Below are 12,240 nucleotides of genomic sequence, written 5' to 3' on the forward strand. Positions count from 1 at the left end.
AATTATTTATTTTTTCCTTCGTTTCTCTAAATATCATAACATAAACCTCAATTTTCATAAACCTAACAGCACAAATATTTACACATTCATTCATATATACATATGTATATATATATATATATATATATATATATATATATATATATATATATATATATATATATATATATCTATAGGTATATAACAAATGGCAAGCTGTTCTCAACTTTATTCTTGTTATTTTGTTGCATGTTTTGGGCCTAATGGGAAGATGGCTAGAATACACTTGTGCCGAAAGGAGCATCAGTTGATAAGCAAATTGTTACAAATTTTGGACAAACAATGCGTTCTCTAATAAATATGCTTGGCGCATGCAAGGAATAAAATGAATTTACGATGCTCGAACAAATAAAATACGAGTGTGTGAGTGAAATTTGAAAGTTATGTAACTGGCAGGAGACCGGATCGCATGCATAGCCATCATTGGTGCTAGGCACTAGAGAAGCATTCGTTCGAGTGTCTCCAGACGGCGACAAGCAAACAGCTACAGGATGAGCAAGTGGAGCTGCAGCAGGAACGGAAGAGGGATTGTAGCAGCGCCGGCTGTAGCAAAGGCATGTTGAGGACAATTTCTAGTGGGAATCACGTAACGAAGTGCATTGTTAAAATATAATAAAATCGCAATTTTGCGTTCATGTTGCAATGTGGCGTCATATCCTTTTTCCTTTAATTTTTCACGAGTTCGCCGTTTCGTAGTTCCGAAAACCCAAAATCAAGAGCCAAGGGAGGGGGGGGGGGGGGGGGTGGACTGTGGAGGCGATAGGAGGCGAGGTAGGAACTGCCACTGCTAGCCAGTGCATTTCCACGCTTCTTCGTGCTCCCTCGTGCAGTTCATAATGGGTCTCCGTCTCCAATTCATGCTTGAGAGCTGCAGAGAGGGGCGGTGCTTGTGTAAGTGAGAGAGTGGGCCACGGGCCACGAGCCACGGCCAGTGGGCGTAGTGGCCGGGGGATTGGTGGCACTAACGGCGCGTTCTATGCACACTCCATAGATTTTAATGCAATTTTCTACGGGTTTTATATGTTTTTATTTCGCTGTTGTCATTGTCGCAGCTGCCAAAGTCTTTGTTCTTGCCTAGGTCCGATGTCGCAGCGACCGCTGGTCGCTTCGTTGCGTTTTCTTGTTGTTATTGCTGTTGTTGTTGTTGGGTCTGGAGACTGGGGTTAGTTTGTTGGGTTTACTTTGGTTTGCTCGCTTGTTTGGACTATGTATCCGTTCGCAAGTTTCTCAAGCGCCCCATATTTCTGCACTCAATTGTCCTTCAGCGCATTTTGCGGTTTGCTTCGGCTTTTTAGTTGACGTTGTTTGTATCTTTGTCTCTCTCTCTCTCTCTCTTCCTCTCTCTCTCCCGCTTTTCGTTCTTTCTCTGTTGTTGATGCTGTAAAATATAATGCCTTTGTTTGTTCGCGCAATAAAAAATGATTACTTTAATTTCCGTGCACATAAAAAGCACGTCTAACATGAGAAATGGCTGTCATTGTGGCACTTTCTTTCAATATTTTCTAGTTTGCTCTCTTTTAACTTCTAGTTTGCCACAGATTTTCGCAATAATATAATTTGAGTAAATTTCCTTTGTTCGAATGTGCAACAGAAACTATCAAGGGAATTTTTCTCGTATTTATTTTAAAATAAATTAATAATAATATATATTTTAATTATATTATTTTACTTTAATTATATATTATTATATATTTTGTGATTGCATTACATTACTTAAAATAAATATAAAAAATTCAAAATCAATATAATATCAGGACTGTTCTTAAAACTTAAACAACTGCAGCTTACCTTAGTGATCTAAATAAAAGGTTTTTTTTTTTTTTTTTTTTGAAAATTATCCTACACTAAACCCTAAAATAACCCATAATTGCATACACTTCTGATAACACTATATCACTCAAGTATAAAACTGATATGAACATCATGATCTTCATATCAATCATCTTCAACTGCTCATCTCACTTAAAATTCTGCTTTTCTAAATCTACATTAGGTTATTCTTGAAATCTCTCAATATCTGAACAACTGAACTAAGTTCATTTACAATTTTAAATGTCGTCTAACCTGAATTTATATTTAAATTAATATTGTTTGTTGTTTTTCGATTTTAATTATTAGTTCAATTTGATTTCCAGTGTTCTTATGTATTTGATTTACACCTTTATTATAAATATTCCCACATGAAAAACACAATTTTATTTCCTCTATTTTTCTCTCAATATTCTCCTCTGCTTCGAGCAATCACAAAAATATTATATTTCACTGCATGCAAAATGTGTGTGGGGCTTTTTCATCTTCTTCTTCTTCCGTTAGCATTGTCCTTTCGAGCGGCTGCTTTCAGCAGTCAGCATTTTTATCCTTGTTCTGCTCTGTGTCAAACCGCATGGGCCAAAAACAGAAGTCAGGCCCAGGCTGTGGATTGCGGATTCCCAACACTCTGGCGCTGATGCTGCTGATGCTAAGCGAAAAGTTTATGAACCAAATTGTTTTCACCTGCTGTCCCAAATTTATAACACCTCTCGCCTGGCCTTTATTTTTATTTGTATAATCCTTTCGCTTATGGCATGCCAAGCCAAGCCAAGCTATCCCAGGCCAACCCAAGCCAAACCACGCCCACCTCCCCACTTCACCAACGCCAGCAACTCTTGCACATGACAGAAGCCAGGCATTGGTATTTGCGAGCTCCCCACTTCGGATTAGTGAAAAGACAAAAACTCAAGCCAACGAATTCTCGGCTCAACCTATGCAAAAATAAACCCAGCACAGTGGTCGAAAAGCTATTTCGGGTACATTTTTATGGCCACTTCTTGTACTTTGCATAATGTTTGTTCGGCCAATTTTTACAGCCAGTCCAGGGTTTCCGGCCATAATGGCCGCAACACTTGTTGACCCTCCCACAACTCCAACTCGGCCAGTCCTTCCACCTCCTCTATGCCTGTCATCGGCTATCGCTCTTGAAGCGAACATTTTTCAATGGTCTCATTAAACGACCAGAAATTATATTATATTAAATTTGCCAAAAATTCAGCTGCATAAAAAAAGTTGTAAATATTTTTATGCCTGCATTAATATGCAACCGTCAACCACTGTGGCCCCAGGTGGGGGCGTTGCTTGGTCGCTGTTGAGGGCTGGTGGCAATGGAGGTGGTGCGCTATGTGGCTGTCGCTGCTAATACCACCGCTAATAAAATCTTACTGCCGCAGCGTCGCAAAGCCATGAAGCACAGCTGTGTGCAGTCATTTTTACTGCTGCAGTAGGAGAAATGGCAATGCCAAAGGCAAAAGACGATGAAAACGACGGGCCGGCCAAACAGAAAAAGTGCCAAAGAGCCAAAAGATCCACACAGCCAAAGGGCCAGAAGGGAATCACGCGAAGCTACTCTACCATCGTTTCAGTTCCTGTCGTTGTTCGGGACTAAATCGAAGATTGCGATGGAACTACAACACTTTTAAGTATGATAATATTAAGCCTATAATTCGATTTATGAGCTTCAAGGGGCATTCAAGTAATGTGACTACTTGATAAAGATGTGAGCTTTATCCTAGTCAATATTTGGCGATCTCTACAAAGGGATCTTTAGATATTGTAAGATCTAGCTCTAGTACGATTTATAGCTAAATTATAGCTAAATTGTAGCTGAATCGAAAATCGCTATAAATTGAAGAAACTTCTATCCCTATTGCAAGAAATTAGTACTCAATAATTTTCGATAATTTTAATTTCTTTGTTAATCGAAAAAAAAAAAACTGACCCCCTTGCCTTTTGGAATTATCGGTTTTCTACTGTATAAGAATTAATTCTGTCTTTAGTCAAAACAAAATTGTAAAATATTTACCTATCGCTCTACCTACCTATCTAACTAGTCTTTCAAATAATTATTCTTATAATCTATCTACTTTTAGTTAAAAGATATAAAAAATCTCTATCAATCTATTTTATCTATACAAGCAAATATATGTATATTAGTATTATAGTATTATTTTGGCTACTCTTAGGAACCCAGACCTACGACTTTCCATTTTTATAAAATTTCTACACATTTATAAGTTATATTGCAGTTGCCTTAAATCAGTCAAAATTTAATTCTCTTCTAGACAAATATCGATTACTTACATATTCCACCTTCTTCCGAAAAATTTGAGAACCTTCATATATACATATATATTCCCGAGGCAAGGAATTAGCCGATTATGACCATCTGGATAATAACATTTTGAGCACACCCAGAACATGTCCTTTTCACTGCGTGTCCTCGTCGTTGTTGTTGTCGTTGTCGTTCTTTGTTGATCTACCGTTTCATTTAAATACAAATTAAAAGATGACAACGTTGTCATTGTAGCTGCTGTTGTTGCTGCCGTTGTTGTTGTTGTTGTCGTCGTTGTTGTGGCTGCGGTTGCCGTTTAACGTTTACATCTAATGAAACTTTATGACGACCACTTGGCCGGAGGGGCGCAGGTCATTGAGCAAGGCGAACGACTTGAGCCACACCTTTAAGTGGCTGCCGGGCTGCCTGGCTGCCGGCTGTCCCGCTCTAGCTGCTCGCCTTCCAAACCTGTCCCGCGGTTTTCACTAATTTGCCGGCCAATTTACATAAAGGCCGCGCTGCCAAAGTTGTTAGCCAACGTAATTTCTCCATATACATAATTCCAACTGAGAGAGAAAAAAAACTAAAAATGAAAAAAGTAAAGAAAATATGATGAACAAAACAAGTGAGACAGTGCTCCAAGCTAAAAGTGAACGACTAGCATGTTACCCTGCTCTAATATTCTATACTTTATCCAATCTACTTATTTCATAAGCTCTTCACTGCTAAAACTGAATCGATTTTCGTTATCAATAACATTTTCATTAAGGTTTGTTTGCAATTATATTCTATTTAATCTGCAAATGAAACGACATACATATCTGTTTTAATTATGCCATCTCTGAAATACAAATCCTGCAAGTCTGTTCACAACAAAAGTTTAGAGCAGCAAAGAAATATAAAAATGCAGGGAATTTTAGCAACACATAGCTGGATTAAATTAGAGGTGATATCTGGGATAAACACGGGCTTGAGGATGGGGAGTTTTCACTAATGACAGGCAGCTGCATTTTAGTGCTTACTCTGCTGGCTCGTACTGTCTGTCCATGAAGATGTGCCATACTCGATGCCCTGACAGCTGTATAACTTTGCATTTCGAGTTTTGAGCTGTCTTAATTTGAAGAATTATTTATGCAGAAAATGCAAACAAAATCTGAATAATTACCAACAATAGCCAAAACTAACTGACAGCCAACAAAAGTCATTGCAATAGACAAAAGAGTGAGCGAAAGAGTGAGAGAAAGAGAGAGGAACAGGTAGTCTAAATGGAATTGCAACTATTCGCCTGTCAAAGCACTCACACATACACATACATATAAAGTAAAAATAATATTTTACGAATATGAATGCGATTCTGGCATTTAACAGACAATTGTTCTCTACTCTGAGATGTCAGAAAGCAAAAGATGATGGAGCAACTGACTCCATTTAGACAGCAGCACAAAATAAACATGGGGGCGTGGCTATAAACAAAATTTAAAAATTATATTTAATATTAAAATTTAAAATTTCCACAAAATTATCAGCAAAAGAGTGAAATATTAAATGTCAGTCAGTATTTTATTTACTAGAGATTAGAACTAATAATTAGGATCAAAAATAAAGGTAGAAACGCAAAAATGTATTGCTATACATAATTTATAAACTAATTTAAAATAATAATCAAAATAAAACTCTTGAATTGCTCTTGTATTTATTTGAACGCCTACTTCAATTGAAATGGTTATGAATGCTAAGCCAAGTGGTTTTCCTTCGTTTGTGTCTTACTTAGAATATTATCCACCACAAAGGACTCGGTCTTAATCCACGGACCACAAAAGACCTAAGGACCTAACTGAAAGTGCATTAGTGGCCACACAATAAAGTTACTGAAAATAATGCTTTGAATGTAAAATGTGATATTGTTTGATTGCGCTTAAACGTGGCATGGCTTACAGGCTTGAGGATCTGAAGCTCTAATCCCAGACGGAAAGCATTCGTACGCAGCGTTTCGCTTGTTGGCCATTAAACACGTCAATAATCTTGCTTGCTCGCTCGCTTTGGGAACGGAAAGTTGTCATCAACGTCAACCGTGGGCCCCAGCTAACAATTAACAATTAAAACCCCAAAGAGCACAACTCAATTTTAGACAACACCAACCATCGCACACACACACACTCACAGAGAGAGAGATAGAGAAAGACAATTTCATGTATATATATATGTATATAGGGAAGATAGCTGATGTCGATAGCAACCGCAACAACAAGGACAAAACAAGAAGAAACAGACCAAGGAACAACAACAATGGCCACTGCGAAAACTCTGTGCGAGGCGAAGTTCTGCGCACTTACAACTAAAAACTTGTTACGTATTTAATTGCAATTAAAAAGTTGTTTGTAGTTGCGAATGTTGCGTTTTGTGTGCTCGATGCCATTGCTGTTGCTTTCATTGTTGTTGCTATTACAATACTCTGTATACATTGATGAGTGGATAAGCAGGGCTATTGCAAGTGGATAAAGGAGTACCAAGTAATGGAACATAATAAAATAGAATAATTGGAATTTAATATATTCTTGAGATCTAGAATAGTAAGATTTAGAATAGTAAAAGAGTAGCAAGTAATAGATACAGAGGGTATCTCATAGCCGCAACTAAAGTACTTTAATTTCTAACTGCTGTTGTTGTTGCTGCTGACAGACGCCAGGGCAATGGCTATGAGAGCGCTGCCAAATTGTCCTCACAGTGAGAGAAAGAACCACAAAGATGAAGTCATTACAAGCCGAACCGAAATTGGCGCAGAGCAGCCAAAGGGTTTTTGCTTAATGAGTTTGATGGTGCATGGCCAGAGGATATGGGGTAAGACACTTAGAGCCAAAGCGCCACACACCAGAGCATTAGTTCGATATAGCTGCGACTCAGATTTTCGGGCGATAATACTCATTAGAGTTTGGCGAATTCGGCTTAGGCACACCACCCAGCAAAACTTTGGCCATAACAATTGGCCATGAACACAATTGGCCAACATCGAGAGCGGGGCCACAGTAAAGTCTTTCTAATAAATCGAATAAACTCATACAAATATGCATTTGAGAAGAACTAATTTGAAGTCTTTAACTGAATTACAAATTTTTCATGTTGAAATTATCGTATCATGTGTCGAAGCGCAAATCATGCAAGCATGAGAGCCGTGTTGGCTCTCCTTCTGACTCTGCCAGCCAGCCCCCTTGCCTACAAGCGAATATACCGACGAAACAGAGTGCAGACAGAGAAGAGTAGGAATCAGGCAAAAATCCAACGGAACTTAATACTGGTTCATGACTCACGCGAACATCCCTAAATCGTATACACATCAACATACAATACATATGTACGTATGAATAAATATATGTGTTGTGTACTTACATACATATACATATGTATGTACATACTTTCGTTCATTTAACTTGCAGTGTGCAACATGATTTTATGAATATATTACCTCTAAAATGATTGTACATTAAATATTCTATTATTAAGAACATTTTGATATTTATACCACTTATTTGAATTTAATTTGAAAAGAAAATAAATTATGCGCGCCATCTACGATCAATTCGAAGCAGCCAAATGAAGAGTGAGCAGCAAAGGAGAACAATTGCTTGTCTGCTCGCACTGCAGTGCAACAGTATAGATATTAATGGTAGACTTGCATAGCTGTGGAGAGTGGAGAGTATAAAAGTTGTAAGCATTCCTCATTATCGCTGTTCTCTTTTATGCGTGCGAGTGAGTCGGCAGGGCAGCGTCTTTTGGAGAGTTGAGCAAAACTCAATTACTGACTCGCCATTTACGCTCTAGCTTTCAATGCAGGTTTATGCATTATATATGCCTGTGAGTGCGAATGTGTTGGCTATTATTTTTGATCTCACTCCGACATGTACATGCGTGGGAAAAAAAGTGTAGCTTATATAAAGAGTAGACAAAGCAATTGTTGAGAGCGTGAGCGAGAAGGGTAGCTCACGTACACTTGATAATTGCAATGGATGTGTTTTGGTGTTAAATAAAAAATGTAAAATCTTGTTTAAGACACCTTACAAATTAATAATTTAAAAGTGTCTTGCAAATATATTCATTGCAATCAATTGAAATTTCATGACACTATAGATGTTTACATATAGTCGCAAAAGAAAAAAAAAATCCCAATTGAATTAGTTAAAAGATACTTTTGAGAGTTACCTGACAAGAGCAGAGCAAACGAAATTCCGTCAGCCATGGTGGAGCAGACACTATTGGGGGAAACTGGGGGTTCGTTATAAAAGAATCACCTGCAGCTGGTAGCGGGTAAAGTGTGACCCGTGTGACTCTCGACTGACGCCTTGGCAATTGTTGTTGTTGTTTTTTCACTGGTTTCTGCATGTTGCTGTTTTTGTTGTCGTCTTGGCAGCTTGGATTCCCCAAAGTGCAGACTGCACTTGGCTTTGCTCCCCAATGCGCTGGGGTAGCCGCCAGCAATTGAGTTTAGTGGATACGTGTTTGTATGGAGAAGGGGAGCTAGAAATATATACCGAGAGAGGATAACAGAAAGAAAGAGAGTAGTAGGAGCTGAATGAGGGACCAGAGAAAGCTGTGGATTGCAGCACTAGTGACGCGTGTAAACGGTAAATGAATTTATTTGGCTCATTTAGTTGCAGTTAATTTATTTTTATATTTATTGAGTTTATTTTGCAATCGACCCTCCACATTGTAGCTGCAAAACAAGGGAAACAGTACTTGAATATATGTATGTATATATGTTTAAATACTTGTATCAAAATACATATTTATATTGTATAGGTAAGATAATATCATGGCAAATGAGTGGAAGCTTGTTCATTTGTACAGTTTTTCTAACGTTTGATCTAGATTTATGGAATTAAAGAAACTCTTTAACGAACCGAATCTAATGAGAGCTTTAAATACAAAAAGCAGGATATAAGTCGGCTAGCATAGTATAGTAGGTAAAAGTATTGTAAAATATATTCGGAAGCAAATTTACCTGTTTATATATTTCAAGTTGTCATTTCAATTTGTTATTTTTCCATATTCTCTCTGTCCGTTCACATATCCTCCACCCTAGCGTATTCTAAAATCCACAACAGTGCACCTAATCATAGAGAAGGTCTCCGTAATTTCCACAGCTTGAGTAAAATGTCTAATAGCCGCTTTTCACTTCCTTCCACCCAGTCCAAATTGCAGTCCTTTCGCCACTTGCAGCCTTTCCTTCAGTCAATGTCGCGTGCCATTGACTTGACTTGAGTTGAGTTGAATCGCCTGGTTTGAACACTTTTCGGCATTTTGATGGTTGCCCAACACGACACTTGGCCATGCATTCAAATTTGTTCAAATTCATTTCAATTACCGTCAATTTTCAATAATTTTGCTCAAATTATATTCTATTAGGCTAAAACATAATTAGACACAGCACGCGGAGCTTGGCTGAAAGTTGGCAGAGCCAAGAAACGCGAAACTTTTGAAATGAAGCTAAAGAAAATTATTAGTTATGATAGCAGATGGTTATGAAGATTGAGAATTGATATAAAATGCGATTGTCATATATAAAAACATGAAAACTAGTAGTTTCTTAAAGCCCTGCTTTATTCCTTAAAATATTCAAAGCAAATTCCTATATCAAAATATTTAATTAACATCGATATGCTAAGAATGATATATCTTTGAATAATAATTAAATAATTATTTTTAAAGCAAACATCAGGTGAAGCTCTTACACAGCTCTCACACGAACCCCTTTCACAGTTAATTTTCCCCTTTATTTTTGGCTCATCTATAGCATATGTGAAAGGGGTTTGTGGAATGAATGGAATCCAGCTAGAAAATCCAGCTACATTTAATTTTAAACTTTTCATGTGGCAACTTTTTGACTAGCTGCCTGGTTGCCTGCCTGCCTGCCTGGCTGGTTGGCTGGCTCCCAGGTTGCGTGTGGGTTGTACGTTGGGGTTATTTAGAAGGTGGCTGGCAAATGCATTAGCTAGTGCTGTATTTTATGTGGATACAGGTGAAAACGCGAGCCGAGCGGCAAGGGTTAAGAGTTCGCCTGTGGATGTGCGGGAAGTTATTAGGGGCTGGGGGCGGGCGATGTGTGGCAGTTCGTTTGGCTGCCATCCGGCTGTGCTCTTATGAATTTCACATGCTTAAGCCGCAAACTTATGTGCGCGCACAGCTTGAAATCCACGCGCACGTAAACTAAACTTCAACTAAACCGAAACTCACATTCCTGCCTCGTATCTATTGCCCTGAACTTTGTTTTCCACCATACGTGGCCCCCTTTCCACACCCATTCCCGTTCCCCTACCCGTTCCCACTCCCATTCCCATTTCCATTCTCATCCTTCTATTCTTGTCCTTGTTGTCGCCGCTGCCACAGCTGCATCTCGGATTTGGCATCTTACCAAGGCTTACGGCCCAGCTAGTCAACTAGTCAGCTAGTCTAAGCACTCGCTAGCCGGCCAAGTCGTGTGCCAAGTCAATGAGCAATTGACTGCCATCGCGCAGACATTTCGCATTGCGATAAACCCGACTAACTCATATTCATATCTCAGCTGCTCTGCTCTGCTCTGCTCTGCTCTGCTCTGCTCACAGTGTGAGCGCAAAGTTTTTGCACTGCATTTCACTCACCGGGCGGCAAAAGTGCTCTCAACTACACTTTCGACAAATATGCGTGGGTAAAAGATTGAATTTACTTTTGATAAATGGCAGCGGGTTACATTTTCCACGCATCATAGGAAGTTTATGGAAAAAAAAAATTAAGAAGTAATGCAAAAATTCAATAAATTCTAACAATTTAATTTACTTTATGGAAGTTTATTATTTTTCGCAATTGGTACGAAATAATTACGAAAAATAAACGACTCTACTTATTTTGGGTATCGGTACCACACCACGGCGGGCGGCAAAGCAATATTACGGCCTGTTGGCTCGGTCTAGTGCTAGCGCCCGCTAGCAGCATAGATAACAGCAGCAACTGCGATAGAAAGAGAAAGTAAGTGGTATAGAAACAAAGAGAACGATTAATGTAGTAAGAGTAAAAACGCACGAGTTTAATAAATATGCATGTATGTTCTTATATACTTACACAGTACTTGAAATTCATTCTTACGGACAATGGAAACTTCTTGGATTCTCTGGAAGTTAATAAAAAACTCAACTTACTTATATTTTCAACCAATGTTCAGCTCAATCTTATTAACTAACAAATATTTAGGCACAACAAGTAAGAAAACTCTAGTCGAGAGTGCACGACTAAACGGGGGTTTAAAATCGTTGACGCATTTGGCATCAATAGGCATTTTTAGAGAAATATGATATTCTGATACGGTTTATCTACGTAGATTTCAGGACTTTGTTTTTTTTTTTTTATATTAAGTACTTAAAGAAGCTAAATGCTTACAGAAGCAAAGTGGAATTACTGAAATTATCATAGCCTCAACACACTTGCTATGCTTTCGCATTTACTTACGTTGCAATTAAAAAGTATCAAAATCACGTATACGACACGTTAACACACTCGATATGCATTATACTTAAGACGAATCGCCCTTTTATACAGATGTTGCAAATAATATACAATTTGTTCCACTTCATACGGATAACTCATTTTTATACCCTGAACCCATTTTCAATGGGAAATCAGGGTATAATGGTTTTGTTGAAATGTATGTAACAGGGAGAAGGAGGCGTGGCAGACCCCACAAAGTATATATATTCTTGATCAGGGCGACGAGCCGAGTTGATTTGGCCCTGTCCGTCTGTCTGTCCGCCTGTCCGTCTGTCCGTCTGTCCGTCCGTCCGTCTGTCCGTCTGTCCGTATGTATGAACGCGTCGATTTCAGAAGATATAAGAGCTAGAGACTTCAAATTTTTTTTTTAAATGTCTGTAATTACAGCGCGCATATCAAGTTTATCATTAAAAATCGATAACTCATCCCGATCTTTTTTTATCGATAAAAAACCTTATCGAAACCCAGTTATAAAATTATATCTTCTACACCTTTATTGTATATATTAAATTCACCCCCTCACCCTCACTTTTGTAAAAAGCGTATTTAAAATACTAGAGACTTGTACTTTGGCAATTACATGCATATTCATGTTATAATCATAATCT

At 38.3% G+C, this 12,240-nt stretch overlaps 1 long non-coding RNA gene across 6 annotated transcripts; it reads right to left on the reverse strand.

Moving 5' to 3' along the window:
- Positions 1-170: 170 nt before the first annotated feature.
- LOC149269822 (uncharacterized) lies at positions 171-11,692 on the reverse strand. 6 transcript variants are annotated; one of them, XR_016269529.1, is made up of 5 exons: positions 11,594-11,692; positions 11,210-11,258; positions 9,117-11,098; positions 4,153-8,828; positions 171-1,417 (listed from the first exon to the last, which is right to left on the reverse strand). It is a non-coding gene; the product is annotated as an uncharacterized LOC149269822 (long non-coding RNA). The 6 variants fall into 6 exon arrangements; XR_016269532.1 differs by lacking the exon at positions 171-1,417 and having other exon boundaries at positions 4,692-4,706; positions 8,407-8,828; XR_016269530.1 differs by lacking the exon at positions 171-1,417 and having other exon boundaries at positions 4,692-4,706; positions 8,318-8,828.
- Between the last annotated feature and the right edge of the window lie 548 nt (positions 11,693-12,240).

Source organism: Drosophila arizonae, chromosome 3 (genome assembly GCF_054131065.1).
Source record: "Drosophila arizonae isolate 15081-1271.41 chromosome 3, UAZ_ARI_1.0, whole genome shotgun sequence".
In the NCBI taxonomy this organism is placed as follows: domain Eukaryota; kingdom Metazoa; phylum Arthropoda; class Insecta; order Diptera; family Drosophilidae; genus Drosophila; species Drosophila arizonae.